Below are 16,177 nucleotides of genomic sequence, written 5' to 3'. Positions count from 1 at the left end.
CAGGAGCTGGAAGATGCAAGGAAGGATCCTCCCCTGGAGCCTCTAGACAGAATGCAGCCCTTCCTGCCAACACCTTGATGTGGAACTCATGGCTTGAAGAGCTGGAGAGGACATGTTTCTGATGCTTTAGGCCCCCAAGTTGCAGCACTCTGTTACAGCAGCGAAGGAGACATCACAGAACTGCAGGCGCTGGGCAGACAGACGGACAGGGTCAGCAGTGGCTGCGGAGGCTCCAGGAACCTGAAACAAGTCTTGAAAGAAGCTCAGCACCATTCTGGCACAAGCAGACCAGAGCCAGCTGTTCTTGAAAGGGCCACAAGGAAGGTAGTCCTGGGACGTGAGCTTGCAAACCAAGCAAACGGCGAGCTGGAGATGTGCATCCAAGCCTAAAGTTTCCATCAGTAAAAGAAAAAAAAATGAGTAAATAAATCTGTGATCATTTCAGCTCTGCCCCTGGGCTGTGTGCTTACAGGAGGCTTCAAGCCAGGAAATGTACCCCTGATAACGGAAGGCACGGGGTGGTCACGATTGAGGTGACCAGAGTGATGCCCAGGACACAGAGCTGGGTGTCCTGAGGCTGCAGGAATCAGGGGAGGACTCGCGTTCACCGGGAGCACAGCCGAGGGACGTGCTGATGGTGACAGTGATGCACACAGCTCCTGTCACACCAGGATGGAGGTTCTCAACTGACCGGAGAGCATCCCGGCCTCTGGGGAGGACAATCAGAGGAGAGCCTCCTGCTTTCCTCTTGCCCACACAGCATCTCCATGGGCTGTTTGACTTGTCCTCAGGAACACAAGTCTTCATGGACCCAAGGCCTGGGAAGCCTCGGACCTTCCCCACTCACACTCGAACTTCTAGACCCAGACCCCGGTGGGACGCTTTCAGACAGACCCGGGGCTTCTTTCCAAGCCTTGTGTGAAGCAAAGTGAAGTGAAGTGAAGTCACTGTCATGTCCAGCTCTTTGTGACCCCATGGACTGTAGCCTACCAGGCTTCTCCATCCATGGGATTCTCCAGGCAAGAGTACCGAAGTGGACGGCCATTTCCTTCTTCAGGGGATCTTCCCAACCTAGGGATCGAACCTGGATCTCTGCATTGTAGGCAGATGCTTTACCGTCTGAGCCACCAGGGAAGACCTCCTCCTTGCACCTCTGTCCCCATAGGGACTCATCTTCTGAACCTGTCACCCCCCTCCATCCAGCTTGGCATGCCTGGCCCACCCCTAAGGGTCAACACACCCGGGGACCAGGGTTTGTGTCTTCCATCTAAGGGCATCTGGTTTGTCCGGGGTCCAGATCATGAGCCAGTGTTGGGGACACTGTCTCTGACTTGGTAACCACCTTGGAGAGCATTGCAGTAGCCCACCCAAATGGCAGGGGCATTGGGGGCCCCTCCCAATCCCCCAGTTTCCTCAGTGCAGACAGTAATCACTAATTTGCCTTCCATCTGACTGACTCCTGAATGTCACCTGCTGGGCCGCTCCATCCTAAAGCTTCCGATGTCCCCCCATCTCCTTCCAGTTCTCCAGGAATGATCCTGGAATGATCGTCAGGAAGCTTGCCTGAGACGTCGTTCCCGGAAACATCCACAGTGAGACCGTGGGGTCATCCCCCAAAGACCCCAGTTCCCTCAGTCCAGGCCTCTCCTCCCACTGTGCCCCCTGCCCTTCCACCCCACACCCCGCCTTGTGTCCACACCCACATCCTGGGTTTCGCCTTGTGTGCAGCCTTGGGCCTGGCACAGGTGATATCAGGATGAATAGGACCCCTGCCCTCCTGGCCCCCATCGTCCTAAGGAAAGGACACCATAAAGTCCTAAAAATGCAGACACCCAGGTCTAAACCCTTGGGCTGGACTTGCGGGCTTCCCGCTGCCCCCTCTTTCTGAGTTCCTGCCCCCACTCCCTGTCCCACATTCCTGGTAGGAGCCCCTGCTCCATCAGGTCACTCCTATGGAAACTATTTTTTACCCACAGGACACACTTCAGACTTGATTTCATTGGGGTATAGTTGCTTTATAATGTTGTGTTAGTTTCCGCTGCATAACAACATAAACCAGCTGCATGTATTCGTATATGAGCCTCTCTGCCACCCCCATCCCACGGCTCTAGGTCATCATGGAGCACTGAACTGAGCTCCCTGTGCTGTCCAACAGCTTCCCATTAGCTATCTATTTTACACATGGCTGTCCATGCTGCTCTCCCAATCTGACCCACTCTCCTCTCCCCCACCCTACCGTGTTCACTAGTCCATTCCCTACGTCTGCGTCCCTACTCCTGTCCTGCAAATAGGTTCATCAGTGGGCTTCCCCGGTGGCTCAGTGGTAGAAGCTCCCTGCCATGCAGGGGCCGCAAGATATGTGGGTTCGATCCCTGGGTTGGGAAGATCCCCTGGAGGAGGAAATGGCAACTCACTCCAGTAGTCTTGCCTGGAGAATCCCATGGACAGAAGAGCCTGGCAGGCTACAGTTCATGGGGTCGCAAAGAGTCAGACACAACTTAGAGACTGAACAACGACAATATATACATTAACACACTATATTTGTTTTTCTCTGTCTGGCTTATTTCATTCTGTATGACAGACGGTAGGTCCATCTACATCTCTGCAAATGACCCAGCTTCATTCGTTCTTGTGGCTGAGTTGTATTCCATTGCGTATGTGCACCACATTTTCATTATCTATTCATCTGTTGATGGACATTTAGGTTTCTTCCATGTTGGGCTATTGTATTCATTCCAGACTTAGGCCCCTTCCTGACATCCTTACTTCATGCCGCCCCCCACCACCCCCGAGATCAGTCCTGAGTGTTTACTGGAAGGACTGATGTTGAAGCTGAAACTCCAATACTTTGGCCACCTGATGGGAAGAACTGACTCATTAGAAAAGACCCTGATGCTGGGAAAGATTGAGGGCAAGAGGAGAAGGGGACAACAGAGGATGAGATGGCTGGATGGCATCACCGACTCAATGGACATAAGTTTGAGCAAACTCCGGGAGCTGGTGATGGACAGGGAGGCCTGGCATGCTGTAGTCCATGGGGTCGCAAAGAGTCCGACATGACTGAGCTACTGAACTTAACTGAACCAGCACCGCTGACTTAGCTCTCGGGATCTGCCAGTGTAGCCCTTCCCCAAACACTGCTTTCAGCTGATGAAGCCCTCAGAAGCCCCTCCGCATCCTCTCGGCCTGGCCTCTGGTCCTCCACATCTGGGTCAAGACCCTTCCCTCCCAGGAAACTGCTCTTTCTGCCTCTGCCCTCTACAAGGTACCAGCATCTACTCATCTGGGGTTAAAAAGATTACCTTAAAAGCCCCCTTACCCCAAACTCAAAACAAAACGTTTCTCATGCCAAGGACTAGTGGAAGAAGGTGGCCTCAAGGGGGCTAGGATTCTGCAAAGAAAGCTCTTGGGTCTTGCAGAGCGAAATCCCAGAGCCTCATCCAGATGGGAGGTGACACTGTGCTGGAGAAGGGGAGCCTGCCCAGGCTGAGTGGGGAGCTTGGACCACGTCTGGCTTCCACTGGGAAGACGGGCTCTGGAAGAGGCCTGGGTCCCCTCCTCCTGAAGTCAGTACCCTGACTCTTGTCATTTGTCTCTAAAGGTCAACAGGAATCATCTCGCAGGCTGGGACACCCAGAGGACTTCGGTGTCAGTCACCCCCACGGCACGACCACTGTCTGTTCTTGATTAACTGCCTTGTTCCTGCCACAATGTGAGAAAAAGCTATGCAGACCAGAGACACTGAGGCAAAATCCATTATCTCGTAACATGGTGCAGAACCAAGGGAAAAGGTTTCTATGTCAACGTTAGCAACGCTCGTGGTAAAGAATCCTCCTGCCAATGCAGGAGACCCAGATACCTGGGTCACAAAGATCCCTTGGAGTAGGAAATGGCAACCCACTCCAGTAATCATGCCTGGGAAAGCCCACGGGCAGAGGAGCCTGGTGGGCTACAGTCCATGGTGCCGCAAAGACTCGGACACGACTGAGCACACTCACACACACACACACACACACCAACATTAAAATCTGGAATCATAAGCATTTTTGTGTTGTTGACAGACCCCAGTCCCAGAGGAGAGGAGAAAGGGGATGGGGTGGGGGTGGGGGTTGGTTTCTGGATTCAAGACCTTGAGCTCAGAGCCGGAGGTCAGCGCCGAGCATGGCCAAGAGTACCAGCCAGAGGAGGAGAGAGAAGATGCCTGTGTCTCCAAACCAGGCTGCTCAGCGGATGGGTTGGCCCCCCAGGGACAGCAGCTTTGACTCCAAAGGTCAGCTTCATGCCACTCACCACAGACCAGAGGCAGGGATGGGATGGGCCAGGAGGTTAACCTTGGGGTCCTCTGTGAAGGAGGGCGCACAGGGCAGGAACTGTCTGGAAGGCATTACTTAATGCAGAGATTCAGGTTTCGCCCCGCACACAGAGAGTCTTTCATGTGGAACCCTTGACCTTCAGGGCTTCCAATTTCTGCGTGAGTATTAAATGGCCTCAGAGGACACACTGCAACAAGAAACCCCAGATTTAATGGCCAGATCCAAGGTCACAGGCCAGCGGGGCCTGCTGACTGCATGTGCCACAGTCATCTGGGCACGTGACACCCTGCTCCCTCCGTTCATTGACTGACAGAGCGAGACGGGGTGCTGGTGGTGGGTGCTGGGCTTCCAAGATGCTGAGGGCAAGTCTCTGTCTCCCAGCCTGGTAGAGAGGCAGCCCAGAAACCTAGGAGTATTAGCAATAATGCCAGCATTTGCCCCCAGCTCCCCTTCTATTGGGCTTCCCTGAAAGCTCAGTTGATAAAGAACCTGTCTGCAATACAGGAGACTCGGGTTCGATCCCTGGGTCAGGAAGATCCCCTGAAGGAGAAAATGGCAACCTACTCAAGTATTCTTACCTGGAGAATCCAATGGACAGAGGAGCCTGGCAGACCGCAGTCCACGGGGTCGAAAAAGAATCGGACACAACTTAGTGACTAAAGAACAACAGTTCCCTTTTATTGTCTTGAGAGGCCTGGTGTTTCATTCTGAAACCTTTCTGCTTCTCTGCTCCAGTGGCCAGGGGTCTGGTTCCCTGTTTCCTTACACCCTGAGCTGTAACTTCTTGCATACCACATGGAGACTAGTGGAGGGATGAACAGGTCGATTATAATTCAATGGATCATCGTCAAAGGGCACCATTTACAGAGTGAAAAGGCAAGCCATAAAACAGGAGAAAATGTTTGCAGATCACAAGTCTGATAAGGGTTATGTCTAGAGATACCCAAACTCCCACAACTCAACAACAACAGCAGCAACCAAGCGGCTCTAAGAACAGGCGAAGGACTTGCATATTCTCCAAATCAACAAATGGCTGATAAGCACATAAAGAGATGCTCAAAATCGCGAATCTTTAGGGAAATGCACTTCAAAACAACGAGATGCCACTTCATACCTATTAGGATGGCTATTAGTTTAAACAAAATACAGACCCACACACACAAAATTAAAAGCATTGAGGAGGACGTGCAGAAATTGGAACCCTTGTGTATGGTTGGTGGGAGTGTAAAATGATGGAGCCTGAATGGAGTTTCCTCAAAAGCCTAAGCATAGAGTTACCATGTGATCCTGCAACCTACTTCTAGGTGTATACCCCAGAGAAGTGAAAGCAGGGATTTAAATAGATATTTACACATCCTTATTCATAAGTAGCATTGTTTTAATAGCTAGAAGGCGGAAGCAACCTCCATGCCCATCAATGGATAAAAGGATTAAAAAAAAAGTGGTCCATCCACACAATGGAATATTAGTTAGTCTTTAAAAGGAGTGAAATACTATGTGATTGCACTTCCATGAGGTTCCTAGAGGAGTCAAGCTCATGGAGAGAGGAAGTAGACGGTGGTTGTCGGGGACTGGGGAACGTGGATGGCGAGTGAGGGCTTCATGGGGACAGAGTTTCTGTTGGGGAAGATGAACAGATCCTGGAGACGGGTGATGGTGATGGTTGCAAGACACTGTGAATGCACTTAATTTCACTGATATGTACAGTTAAAAATGGCTATAGCCTTAGGTATGCGTATGTCCCCTGCCTTTTGAAACTCCCTCCTGAAACTCCCTCCCACCCCATCCCACCCCTCTAGATTGTCACGGAGGGCCAGGTTTGAGCTCCCTGCCTCTTATAGAAAATTCCTACTGGCTCTGTCCTCATATTGATATATGGCAGAAACCCACACAATATTGTAAAGCAATTATCCTCCAATTAAAATATTTTTTTAAAGACGATAGAACGTTTACAATATTAAATTTTACGTTGTATATATTCTCCCTCAATCTTTTCTTAAAAAAGATCTTGGGTTGAGTTAAATTCAAGTCACAATGTAAAACCAGCTTTGCTTTTAAGACCAGTAAAGCCAAGGAGGTCCTGGTCTGTCTGCAGGTGATGAGCTGTGTGTGTGTGAGTTCTGTCCCCTCCCTGCTGGGCTCCACTCTGGAGCCTTTAGTGAGAACTGGAATATTTATTTGTTCCCCAAACCAATACGAGTTTCCAGAAGGAAAAAGAAAAAGCAACTGTGGTGATGCATTCTAGGGGGCTTCTATCCACACAAATCACCCCAAGTATCCTAGACAGTGTTTATGGCCTGGCCCCAAACTTGTACCAACCTGCATGTTCCCAAGACGGGACAGAGGGTTCAAGAGCCTGGGGGTCTGAATACTAACCCTGAGCCATATGGCTCGAATTTCTCTTGCTTTTGAAAGTACAAAACCATTGTAAAACCGGTCTGAGTCTTTTCATGGGCACACACTGTATCGAAAAATTGACTAATTTTCCATTTCAAAACCTGGTTTACCCTTACCAGGGTGGTCCCTATCACTCCAGTGTCTGAGGTCCTTTTAAAGGCTCTTTATGGGGGAAGGTTGAAAGCTTTGAGACTGTTTGTTCTTTGCAGAGATAGACACATTTAAAGCCCCTGTCACGGGCCTAACTGATGTGGTCACATGGCCCGACCGGGGGAGGATAGGATTTGTCCAGCTAAACCCTAAATACGGCAGAGATTAAATCCACGGTAAACAAGGGGGATTAAGAATGAAAAGCCGGGCTGGGTGGGATCAAATGACACTGGTCGCCTGAGAATAAAGGCTTCTTGGGAAGTTTGAAAAGTGATTTAACAGCGATGGTGCTGGCCTCTTAGGTCCTGTTCACAAAATCAGCAATTATGTATTTAATGCAACAAAGAAAGCAGGGGCAGAGGCCTCGGACAGCAGGGTCTGCACTTCTCAAGCCAGGAAGACCCGGCACTCAGACATCACCTCGGCCAATGTGCTTTCACCAGGCGCTCCACCGACTACGTGTTCCTTCTTGGTAATAAAGGCCCGCAAGAAAGTGCCCGCAGCTTTGCTCTTATTTCTTCAGCTGGTCTCCAAACACCTGCACGTGTTTTTCCAGAAAGAAAACTTTAAGAAGAAGGCGTCTCCCTCCTGGATTTTCTTAGCATGAGGTTTCAACCGCACACCAGCAGGTACAGGTGTGTGGGGCCACAACCCCGCTCTCTACAGCTGATGGTTTTCCATGCTGCCACCGGGAGCCTGCAGACCCAGAGAGAGGGGGTCCAGACACAGGGCCAGGCTTTGGCTAACCTTTTCAGAGCTGGATATGTAGTCCTTGTGGTCTGGTAAAAGAACTCATCTCAGGCCAAATAGGCTAGAAAGCATGAATTCTTTTCTCTCCTTTAAAAATTACAACAACACAAAAACACCAGAAACAAAAACTAAACAGAGAATCTGAAAATTTTAGAAATATTTGAAAGCAGTTGTTGTTGTTCAGTCACTAAGTCATGCCCAACTCTTTGCGACCCCATGGACTACAGCACGCCAGGCTTCCCTATCCTTCAATCTCTCCCGAAGTTTGCTCAAACTCATGTCCATGGAGTTGGTGATGCCATCCAACCATCTCATCCTCTGTCATCCCCTTCTCCTCCTGCCCTCAGTCTTTCCCAGCATCAGGGTCTTTTTCAATGAGTTGGCTCTTCACATCAGGTGGCCAAAGTATTGGAGCTTCAGCTTCAACGTCAGTCCTTCCAATGAATATTCGGGGTCTATTTCCTTTGGGACTGACTGGTTGGATCTCCTTGCAGTCCAAGGGACTCTCAAGAGTCTTCTGCAGCACCACCATTCAAAAGCATCAATTCTTCAACACTCAGCTTTCTTTATGGGCCAACTCTCACATCTGTACGTGACTACTAGAAAAAAGATAGCTTTGACTAGACAGACCTTTGTCTGCAGGGGGATCTCTCTGGTTTTTACTACATCATCTAGCTTTGAAAGCATCCTGGATGTCAAATAGCCAGGTATGTGGACCTACTGTCCTGCCTGGATCAGAAATACGTGAAAGCTTTGACAGAGACAGAGAAAAAGAATACAAAGCAAGTTGAATCCCATCATCCAGAGAGAACCTCTGCTGAGATCTGGATGCATGAGCTTGAAACTTGTCTCTGCCCTGTGTTTGTCACAGGTGATCTCTGAGGCTTCAGAGACGAGTGCAGGGTGCAGCTGGCCTGCGAGTGGGAGCTCTCGTAGCAGGGATGGCTTAAAGGTAAAGGGATGAGCAACAGACTTTGCTCAAGGTGACATTGGAAACAGACACGTAGCAACACAGCCCTGGGAGTGGGAAGCGGCATTTCCTGTGGTTTTCTGAGCCCCTTTGTGAAGGGAACTGGGAATAAATAAAACAGACATTAAGTTATATATCAAACTGAAAGAATTTCTTACTTTTAATCATTTTACACAGTGGTTTTTTGTCTTGCTCTACTTATCAGTACTGTTGGAGAAATTGAGATCTCACCTCTTACTGAGCGAGACGACAGCCAAGGCGGCCCGCACAAATTACTAAACTTGTGGAAGCCCCAGAGTTTATTGTTCCTGTTCGGAACAATGTATGTGCTCTTTCATGCTCCTCCAGAAAGCACGCACTGGGCTACGTGACTGCCCAGTTCCTCCTTAACTCCACCAGATGTGGAATTGTATTATATGTGCTTCATGTCCAGTAAATCACACGGGCAGACTCTGCAGACACATCTGCTTCCCACGTGAGCCCTCACCTGCTGAGAGGCCGATGACAGCACACGGCTCTTTGATGGGGCTTGGGTGAGCTTTCCCTTTAACCGCCTAAGCCTTCCATTTGCCTTCTGTGATGCAAAGCGGCGGAATCAGGGCACGCGCAGGCTCCTCGAGGGACCTGCCTTTCACAGTGCCATTCCCGCGTCCTGGATGTCAGATGGCCGGGTGTGTGGAGCTGTTGTCCCACCCAGGTCAGAAGCGTGGCCTCCGTGATCAGTGTGGCAGGTGGGTGAGCTGCCGTGAGTCACCAAAGCTGAACAGTGTATACACATCTGAGGGTGATGGAGGCGAGGCTGATGTGGGGGGGCAGTGGGTGTGGGAAGGTTGTTGATATTGATCAGATCAGTCATCGTTTCCGCAAATCCCCTGGACTAGGTACAGATGTGCCTCCAGCTGCTACTAATTGGGCCTGCCAACAGGTGCATCCTCCTAACTGGTCTTTTGGCCTCTGACTTTCTTTTCTGCTTTCCAGATAAATCTACCATTTATCTATCATCGACCTATCAATTTTTGTCATCACTGTTGCTGCTATTGTTCGGTCACTAAGTCGTGTTCGACTCTTTGCAACCCCATGGACTGTAGCCTGCCAGGCTGCTCTGTCCATGGGATCTCCCAGGCAAGAATACTGGAATGGGTTGCCATTGCCTTATCCAGGAGATCTTCCCAACCTATGTCTCCCATATTGGCAGGTGGATTCTTTGCCCCTGAGCCACCGGAAGCCCGTCTATCTATACCTATCTATGTATCCATCTATCTATCCTATTCCAGGGGTGAAAATATAAAATCTCTTCATGTAGAATAAACCTTTATTCCTTCCCAAACTGAATCCATAGTTACGTTTAGAAGACTAGGAAGAAAGGGCCTCGTTTTGCTATTTCCATTACGCCTTGCATTCAGATCACTGAGTGGGCAGGGCTGTGTCTCTGGCCAGGTGAATGAGGCACCCAGGGTGCAAAATTTTAGGAGGTACTTACTCGCTGGGTCCTGCAAGTTATTCTACACCTGCTGAGAAAAGAAGGACACGATGTCAACGTGAACACAGAGAGCAGAGGTGAGACGCCAGGGTGCTGGGGAGGCTTGGCAGTGCCCCTTGGCTGCACCTTGTAATCTCAGGACATGACGGTGGGGGAAATCTTCAGGGGGTAAGTGTCCTTCCAACCCTATCCGAGCCCTTATAAGATTATGACTTAAGAAACTTGTCATTGCTTTTACCTTGGGTCTCCAGAACTTCAGAACTAGACTTGCAGTCCAGTTAGCACTGTGATAAGTGTTCTGAATTCATTGGCCCATGTCTCACTGTTGTCAACATCAGCTTCTGAAATAACTAGGCCAACAATGTGGAGGTTCTAGAATTCAACCATCTGGTCAACCTTATGGCTGCTGCCTGATGGTGCTGTTGCCCATCACTTACTGCCTCCCTGAGTTATGTCATCACCCACAGCTGGGCTCTTCTCCATAAAGCACCAGCCCCACTTCGTTGAATGAAAAGAGCTGAGAGCACCCCACTAGAGTAGCCAGAGCTTTCACCAACCTTCTTTCATGCAAAGCATTGCTCCCAAACCCCACCTCATCCTTCTATCTTCCCTCCTCCTAAAGCTGAGCTCTCCATGTATATCCTGGATTCCATCCCTTCCAACACTCTTAGTAGGAAACCATCTCTACAAATACCACCCCGCCCCCCCATCAACTTTTGATATTCTGTCTAGCACAGACTTCATACCAGCAAGTTAAGTCATACCTTCAGTTAAGTCATATTTTAAATTATTATTATAAAAGTAATACATCATCATGGTTAAAAAAAAAAAATATTTCACACAGTACAGAAAGATGTTAAGTGAAGAGTAAAAATCTCTTCCTCTCTCTGCTTTGATCCCCATCCCACATTTTACTGACGACCTCTAAGAGTTTCTGGTTTCGGTTATCCTGTGGCTGTCATTACAACATTAAACAATGTACTTAGACATCTGTTTCCAAGCCCATCACCCATGTGCAGCCGGCACTTACTCTCTGTTCTGAAAGAGGAGAGAGACAGCACAAGGGCCCTTCATCCCTCCATCCTCCCTAATTTTTGCTTTGTTCCATCATCTTCAGTTTCTCTCATCTTCCACAGCGTTAAGTGGTATATTTCAGATAGCAGCTCTTAGCTTTGATGGACCATCTGAAGGACACATGAAGCATTTAAAAAATACAGATAAGAGAATTTTTCCTTTTCAGAACTAAATACCCGTGGCAGTTGCAATACAGCATTACATAGGAGTGGCGATTGATTCCAACAAGCAACCAGGATGGAGAGCTATGGAAAGAGACATTTTTATTCAGTGTGAGGAAACCAAGGTGAAGGGACAATAATGGTAAGTAAAATCACTACAGAGAGCTCTTCCACGTAAGAGAAATAAGATGGAGCCAAGAATAAGAAAACCAAATGTGATTTTTAATAAAGTTAAACAGATTTATCATATGACCAAGCGGTCCCATGGCTCAGTAGTCACCTAAAGGAAATAAAAAAACACATGTTCACATAAAAAGCTACACACGAATGCTTATAACAGCTTTATTCATAATGGCTCTCAACTGGGGAATGGGTAAACACATGGTGATTTAGCCATACAATGGAATATTACCCAGGAGTTAAAAGCAATGAGCTGTTTATATGTACAGAAGCACGTGTAAAGCTTAAAAGTATCATGCTAAGTGCAATAAGCCACACCGAGGGTTATATTATGGATGATTCTATTTGTTTGATATTCTGGAAAAGGCAAACCTACAGTGACCAAAATTCAACCAGTGGTTGCCAAAGGCTGGGTGTGGGGAGAAGGATTGACTACAAAGAGGCATAAGGGAAGCTTTTAGAAGAAAAGGAAGCTATGCTCACCACTACACCACCAATGTTACCAATGCCAAGCTTTTAAATGGATGTGCACATTCTGCTCGTTGATTGTAGTGGTAGTCACACAGCTAAATGTTTGTCAAAATCCATCAAACTGTACAACTATAATTCTACTACCTGAAGATCACACTTCAATAAACTTGATTTTTAAATATAACTGGGAATCTTTTCTAACATGAATACATGGGAATTCGAGCAAGTAAAAATTAATGCTCTAAAAGAACTGCAGCCATAAAAATTTACACTGAGACATGTTATAGGGGTAGGTTTATGGTACTGTGCTGAAATCACTCTTTGAGACTCATCCATGTAAGTCTTATGACTAATTTCTCACTGCAGTTACATTTTCTAATTTTCCCGTATCATGAAAGTGAAAGTGAAAGTGCACGTCACTCAGTCGTGTCAGACTCTTTTTGACCCCATGGACTTAACAGTCCATGGAATTCTCCAGGCCAGAATACTGGAGTGGGTAGCCTTTCCAGTCTCCAGGGGATTTTCCCAACCCAGGGATCGAACCCAGGTCTCCCACATTGCAGGCGGATTCTTTACCCACTGAGCTGTTAGGGAATCCTTCCCGTATCATACCAACATTAAAAAAAAAAAAAAAAAACTGGTTTCTAAGTTATTATACCTTTTGTTGCCATGGAGTATAATTTTTCCATGCTTTATAATTATAGCAGAGATGTTAAATTTCATGGGTATATTTTCTGTGTGGTCACCATACTGAACTAATTTACTACTAATAGACACTAAGGCATGCAAATAAAGTTAACTTTTCCCTTGCTTTCCCATATTTATCAATTTTACACTTTTTCATGAAGTTTCTAAAATTTCCAAAACAAAGTTGGACAGCCTCTATAATAGTTGATATGTAGATATGTTTCTTGGAGAAGGCAATGGCAACCCACTCCAGGACTCTTGCCTGGAAAATCCCATAGGCGGAGGAGCCTGGTGGGCTGCAGTCCGTGGGGTCACGAAGAGTTGGACACAACTGTGCGACTTCACTTTCACTTTTCACTTTCATGCATTGGAGAAGGAAATGGCAGCCCACTCCAGTGTTCTTGCCTGGAGAATCCCAGGGACGGGGGAGCCTGGTGGGCTGCCATCTGTGGGGTTGCACAGAGTTGGACACGACTGAAGCGACTTAGCAGCAGCAGCAGCAGCAGATATGTTTCTAATTTCAGAGATGAAATGCTATATTCATCTTCATTAGTGCCAGGGTTTTGGATAGATACTGTTACTTAAGGAAGTATTTTTCTATTCAATTTATGACACAGTTTAGAAATAATTCTATATCAAACTTTAAGAAACTTTTTTTACCATTAATTAAGATTGTAATATGGCTTTTCTCCTTAGTCTCTAAATTTGATGACTTATAAGAATAAATTAGTTGATGTTGAATCAACTACACCTTCTCAAGGTAAAACCACTATTTTTTAAAATGTAATTAAAACATATTAGTTATAATTTTTCCTTTTTGTTTCTGAGTGTTCTGTATTTGTTTCCTGAACACTTTATTTAGTGTTTTAAAATTATTTAATAGATGAGTTATCAAAAATTTTTTTTCTGGGCTTTCTTTTTTAGGTTTAGCTATCAGAACTGAACTTGTAATAACATTTTGCCCACTCCTCAACACACATTTATTTCCTTTGAACTTGAATCTTAATTCCAAAATTAAGTAGTTTTTCCTATTTCATAATTAAGGCATACTTATTTAAGAAAAAAGTAAGCACCAATAAGAAACAATAAACCAAATATACTGATGATAATAGGATACTGAAGTTACAAATACAGGAAGGAAGCTAAGAGGGATCCTACAGTTCTGGATTGAAATTAAAGTATCCAAGGGACATCATATACATGGACGCTCCAGCTCTGCCTTTGAAGAGGACGTGAGCAGCAACAGCACACTAGGGATGAGCATGCCTAGCACCCAGATGTTGGTGTCTGAGTACCATTCTCTCCTTAAAGGAATCAAAGTCACCCGGAGAAATAGTCCGTATCAAGGCTGGAAAGCTAGAGCATCTCATTGTAACAGCAAGAACAGAAGTACTGAACCCATTGCAGGGATGGGACAAAGGATGTAAATAGATGCCCAGTAGCCAGGACTTCCACTAACAACATATGGCATAATTTGAGTATCAAAATAAGTAATGATACCAATGCATCCTAACTCACTGGTAAAATAAACAGTCAGAAATAAATAAGGATATGAGAAAGCTCTTCTAAGACTTGAAAGCCAGCTAACATGTGCAGAAGATGAGATGGAATTAACAAATCACCATTTTGACAACTACTGTACTATAGTAATATTGTTGCCATTTTCTCCTCTGGGAGATCTTCCCAACTTAAGGTTCAAACCCACATCTCCTTCATCTCCTGCACTGGCAAGCATATTCTTTTTGCCACTGCAGGGAAGCCCATACTATTGCAATAACACATCACAAAAAATCAGTGGATGCCAAAACTAGTGAGTGAAAGGTTGAAGACAAATAAGATGTTTGCTTCCCTGGTGGCTCAGATGGTAAAGCGTCTGCCTGCAATGTGGGAGACCCGGGTTCGACCCCTGGGTTGGGAAGATCCCCTGGAGAAGGAAATGGCAACCCACTCTAGTGTTCTTGCCTGGAGAATCCCATGGACAGAGGACCCTGTTAGGCTACAGTCCATGGGTCTCAAAGACTCGGACACGACTGAGCGACTTCACACTCACTTCCACAAAATACTTATTAATTGCAAAGGGGAAAAAGTAACTATACAAAAGAGAATCCTGGTAGACATCATGTTAACCCAGTGATCAGTGTCAAAATCACCAGTAATAGGATGAAACAAAATCATTTGGTACCTGCTGAGATGTCTTGACAAATGTGAATAACCTGAATCTAATCAAGGGGCACAGCACATGATAGCTAGCTTGTAATCTTCAAAAGTGTTTAGATCATGAAAGGCAGAGGAAGATTAAGAATTTTTTCCAGAATGAGGAAAGAGACGATGCGACTATAACCCATGACCTGGGTTGAGTCATTTTGCTCTAAATGGACATTGTTAAAACAAGTGATAAAACTTGAAAGGAGACTGAGAATAGAAGACTAGTAATGTATTAACTTTAATTTCTTGATTTCAGTGGCTGTCCTGTTGGTTGTGTAGGAGAATGACCTTGTCTGCATGAAACGCGCAGTAGAGTATTTGCGGATGATGGGGCACATGGCTATACATTCTCTCAAATAATTCAAGGAAAAGGGTTCCCCATGCTATTCTTGAAACTTGTCTATTGCTTTAAAATTATTTCAAAATAAACATAAAAGAAGAGACTTAAATTATTGTAATGATTCAACATTGGCAATATGTATCAAGAATCTTAAAATCCATATATCTTTGACCCAGAAATGCCACGACAGAGGACAGAGCCTGAGAATATAATCACAAATGTCTACAAAGATTTTACGTGAAAGCTGTTCATCCAAGTTATTCATAAAACAATGAGAACCAAGCTAAACATATTACAATAGGATTTGGGAACATAAATTATGTTACAACCATGAAATGGAATACTAATGCAACTATTAAAGATGTTTAGAAAATATTTAATGGCTTGGAAAAATATTTGTGATACATTATGGAGTGCAGAAAGCAGGTTTGAAAGCAGCATATTCAATCCATCCCGTTACTGAAACAGCATAAAAATAAGCACTGTGTGTAGTGCGCGTGTGTGCATGTGTGTGTATGACACGTAAGGAGCAAGTTAATCAGACTCTTTGCCATGGGGAGCCCTAGGGCCCTCAGTGTTCTGGTGCGCACTGTAGGTCTCCAAAGCCAGGATCAATCAGCCGTGTTTCCCAGATGTAATTTGACCACAGAGCCGTTTTGCTTTCAGGATTTCTGAGCCCTGTTTGGGCATGTTTCTGAAAGCACCCAGAACTTTGAGGGTTCACCTTAGTTTCCTTTCACTTTAATTTCCCAGTTTATCCCCAATCCTATCATATTCTACGATGTGTCACTGTACATTGCCTCATTATTTTTGAAATGAAAAGTATAGTGTTGTAAGTCAATAATCAACAACAAAGATTGGACCCTCTTGCAGGAGGTCCAGGGGACCTTGGGGAAGACTCAAGGGAAGATATGACCCATTAGGGACAACTCTTTACCCCACCTGGACACCCTGTTTCTAGCCAAGGGCTCCCTCTGATCTGCTGCAAGAGGAGGGGTT

General features: G+C 46.2%; 1 long non-coding RNA gene across 1 annotated transcript; it reads left to right on the top strand.

The window, feature by feature from the left end:
* The first annotated feature begins 9,211 nt into the window (after nt 1–9,211).
* On the top strand, nt 9,212–15,531 carry LOC112445895 (uncharacterized). The gene is made up of 3 exons (XR_003033902.2): nt 9,212–9,311; nt 11,301–11,437; nt 15,095–15,531. It is a non-coding gene; the product is annotated as an uncharacterized lncRNA (long non-coding RNA).
* Nucleotides 15,532–16,177: the final 646 nt, after the last annotated feature.

Source organism: Bos taurus, chromosome 3, assembly GCF_002263795.3.
Source record: "Bos taurus isolate L1 Dominette 01449 registration number 42190680 breed Hereford chromosome 3, ARS-UCD2.0, whole genome shotgun sequence".
NCBI lineage: Eukaryota > Metazoa > Chordata > Mammalia > Artiodactyla > Bovidae > Bos > Bos taurus.
Note: the sequence above shows the minus strand (reverse complement) of the source record. Positions and strands in the feature narration are given on the sequence as shown.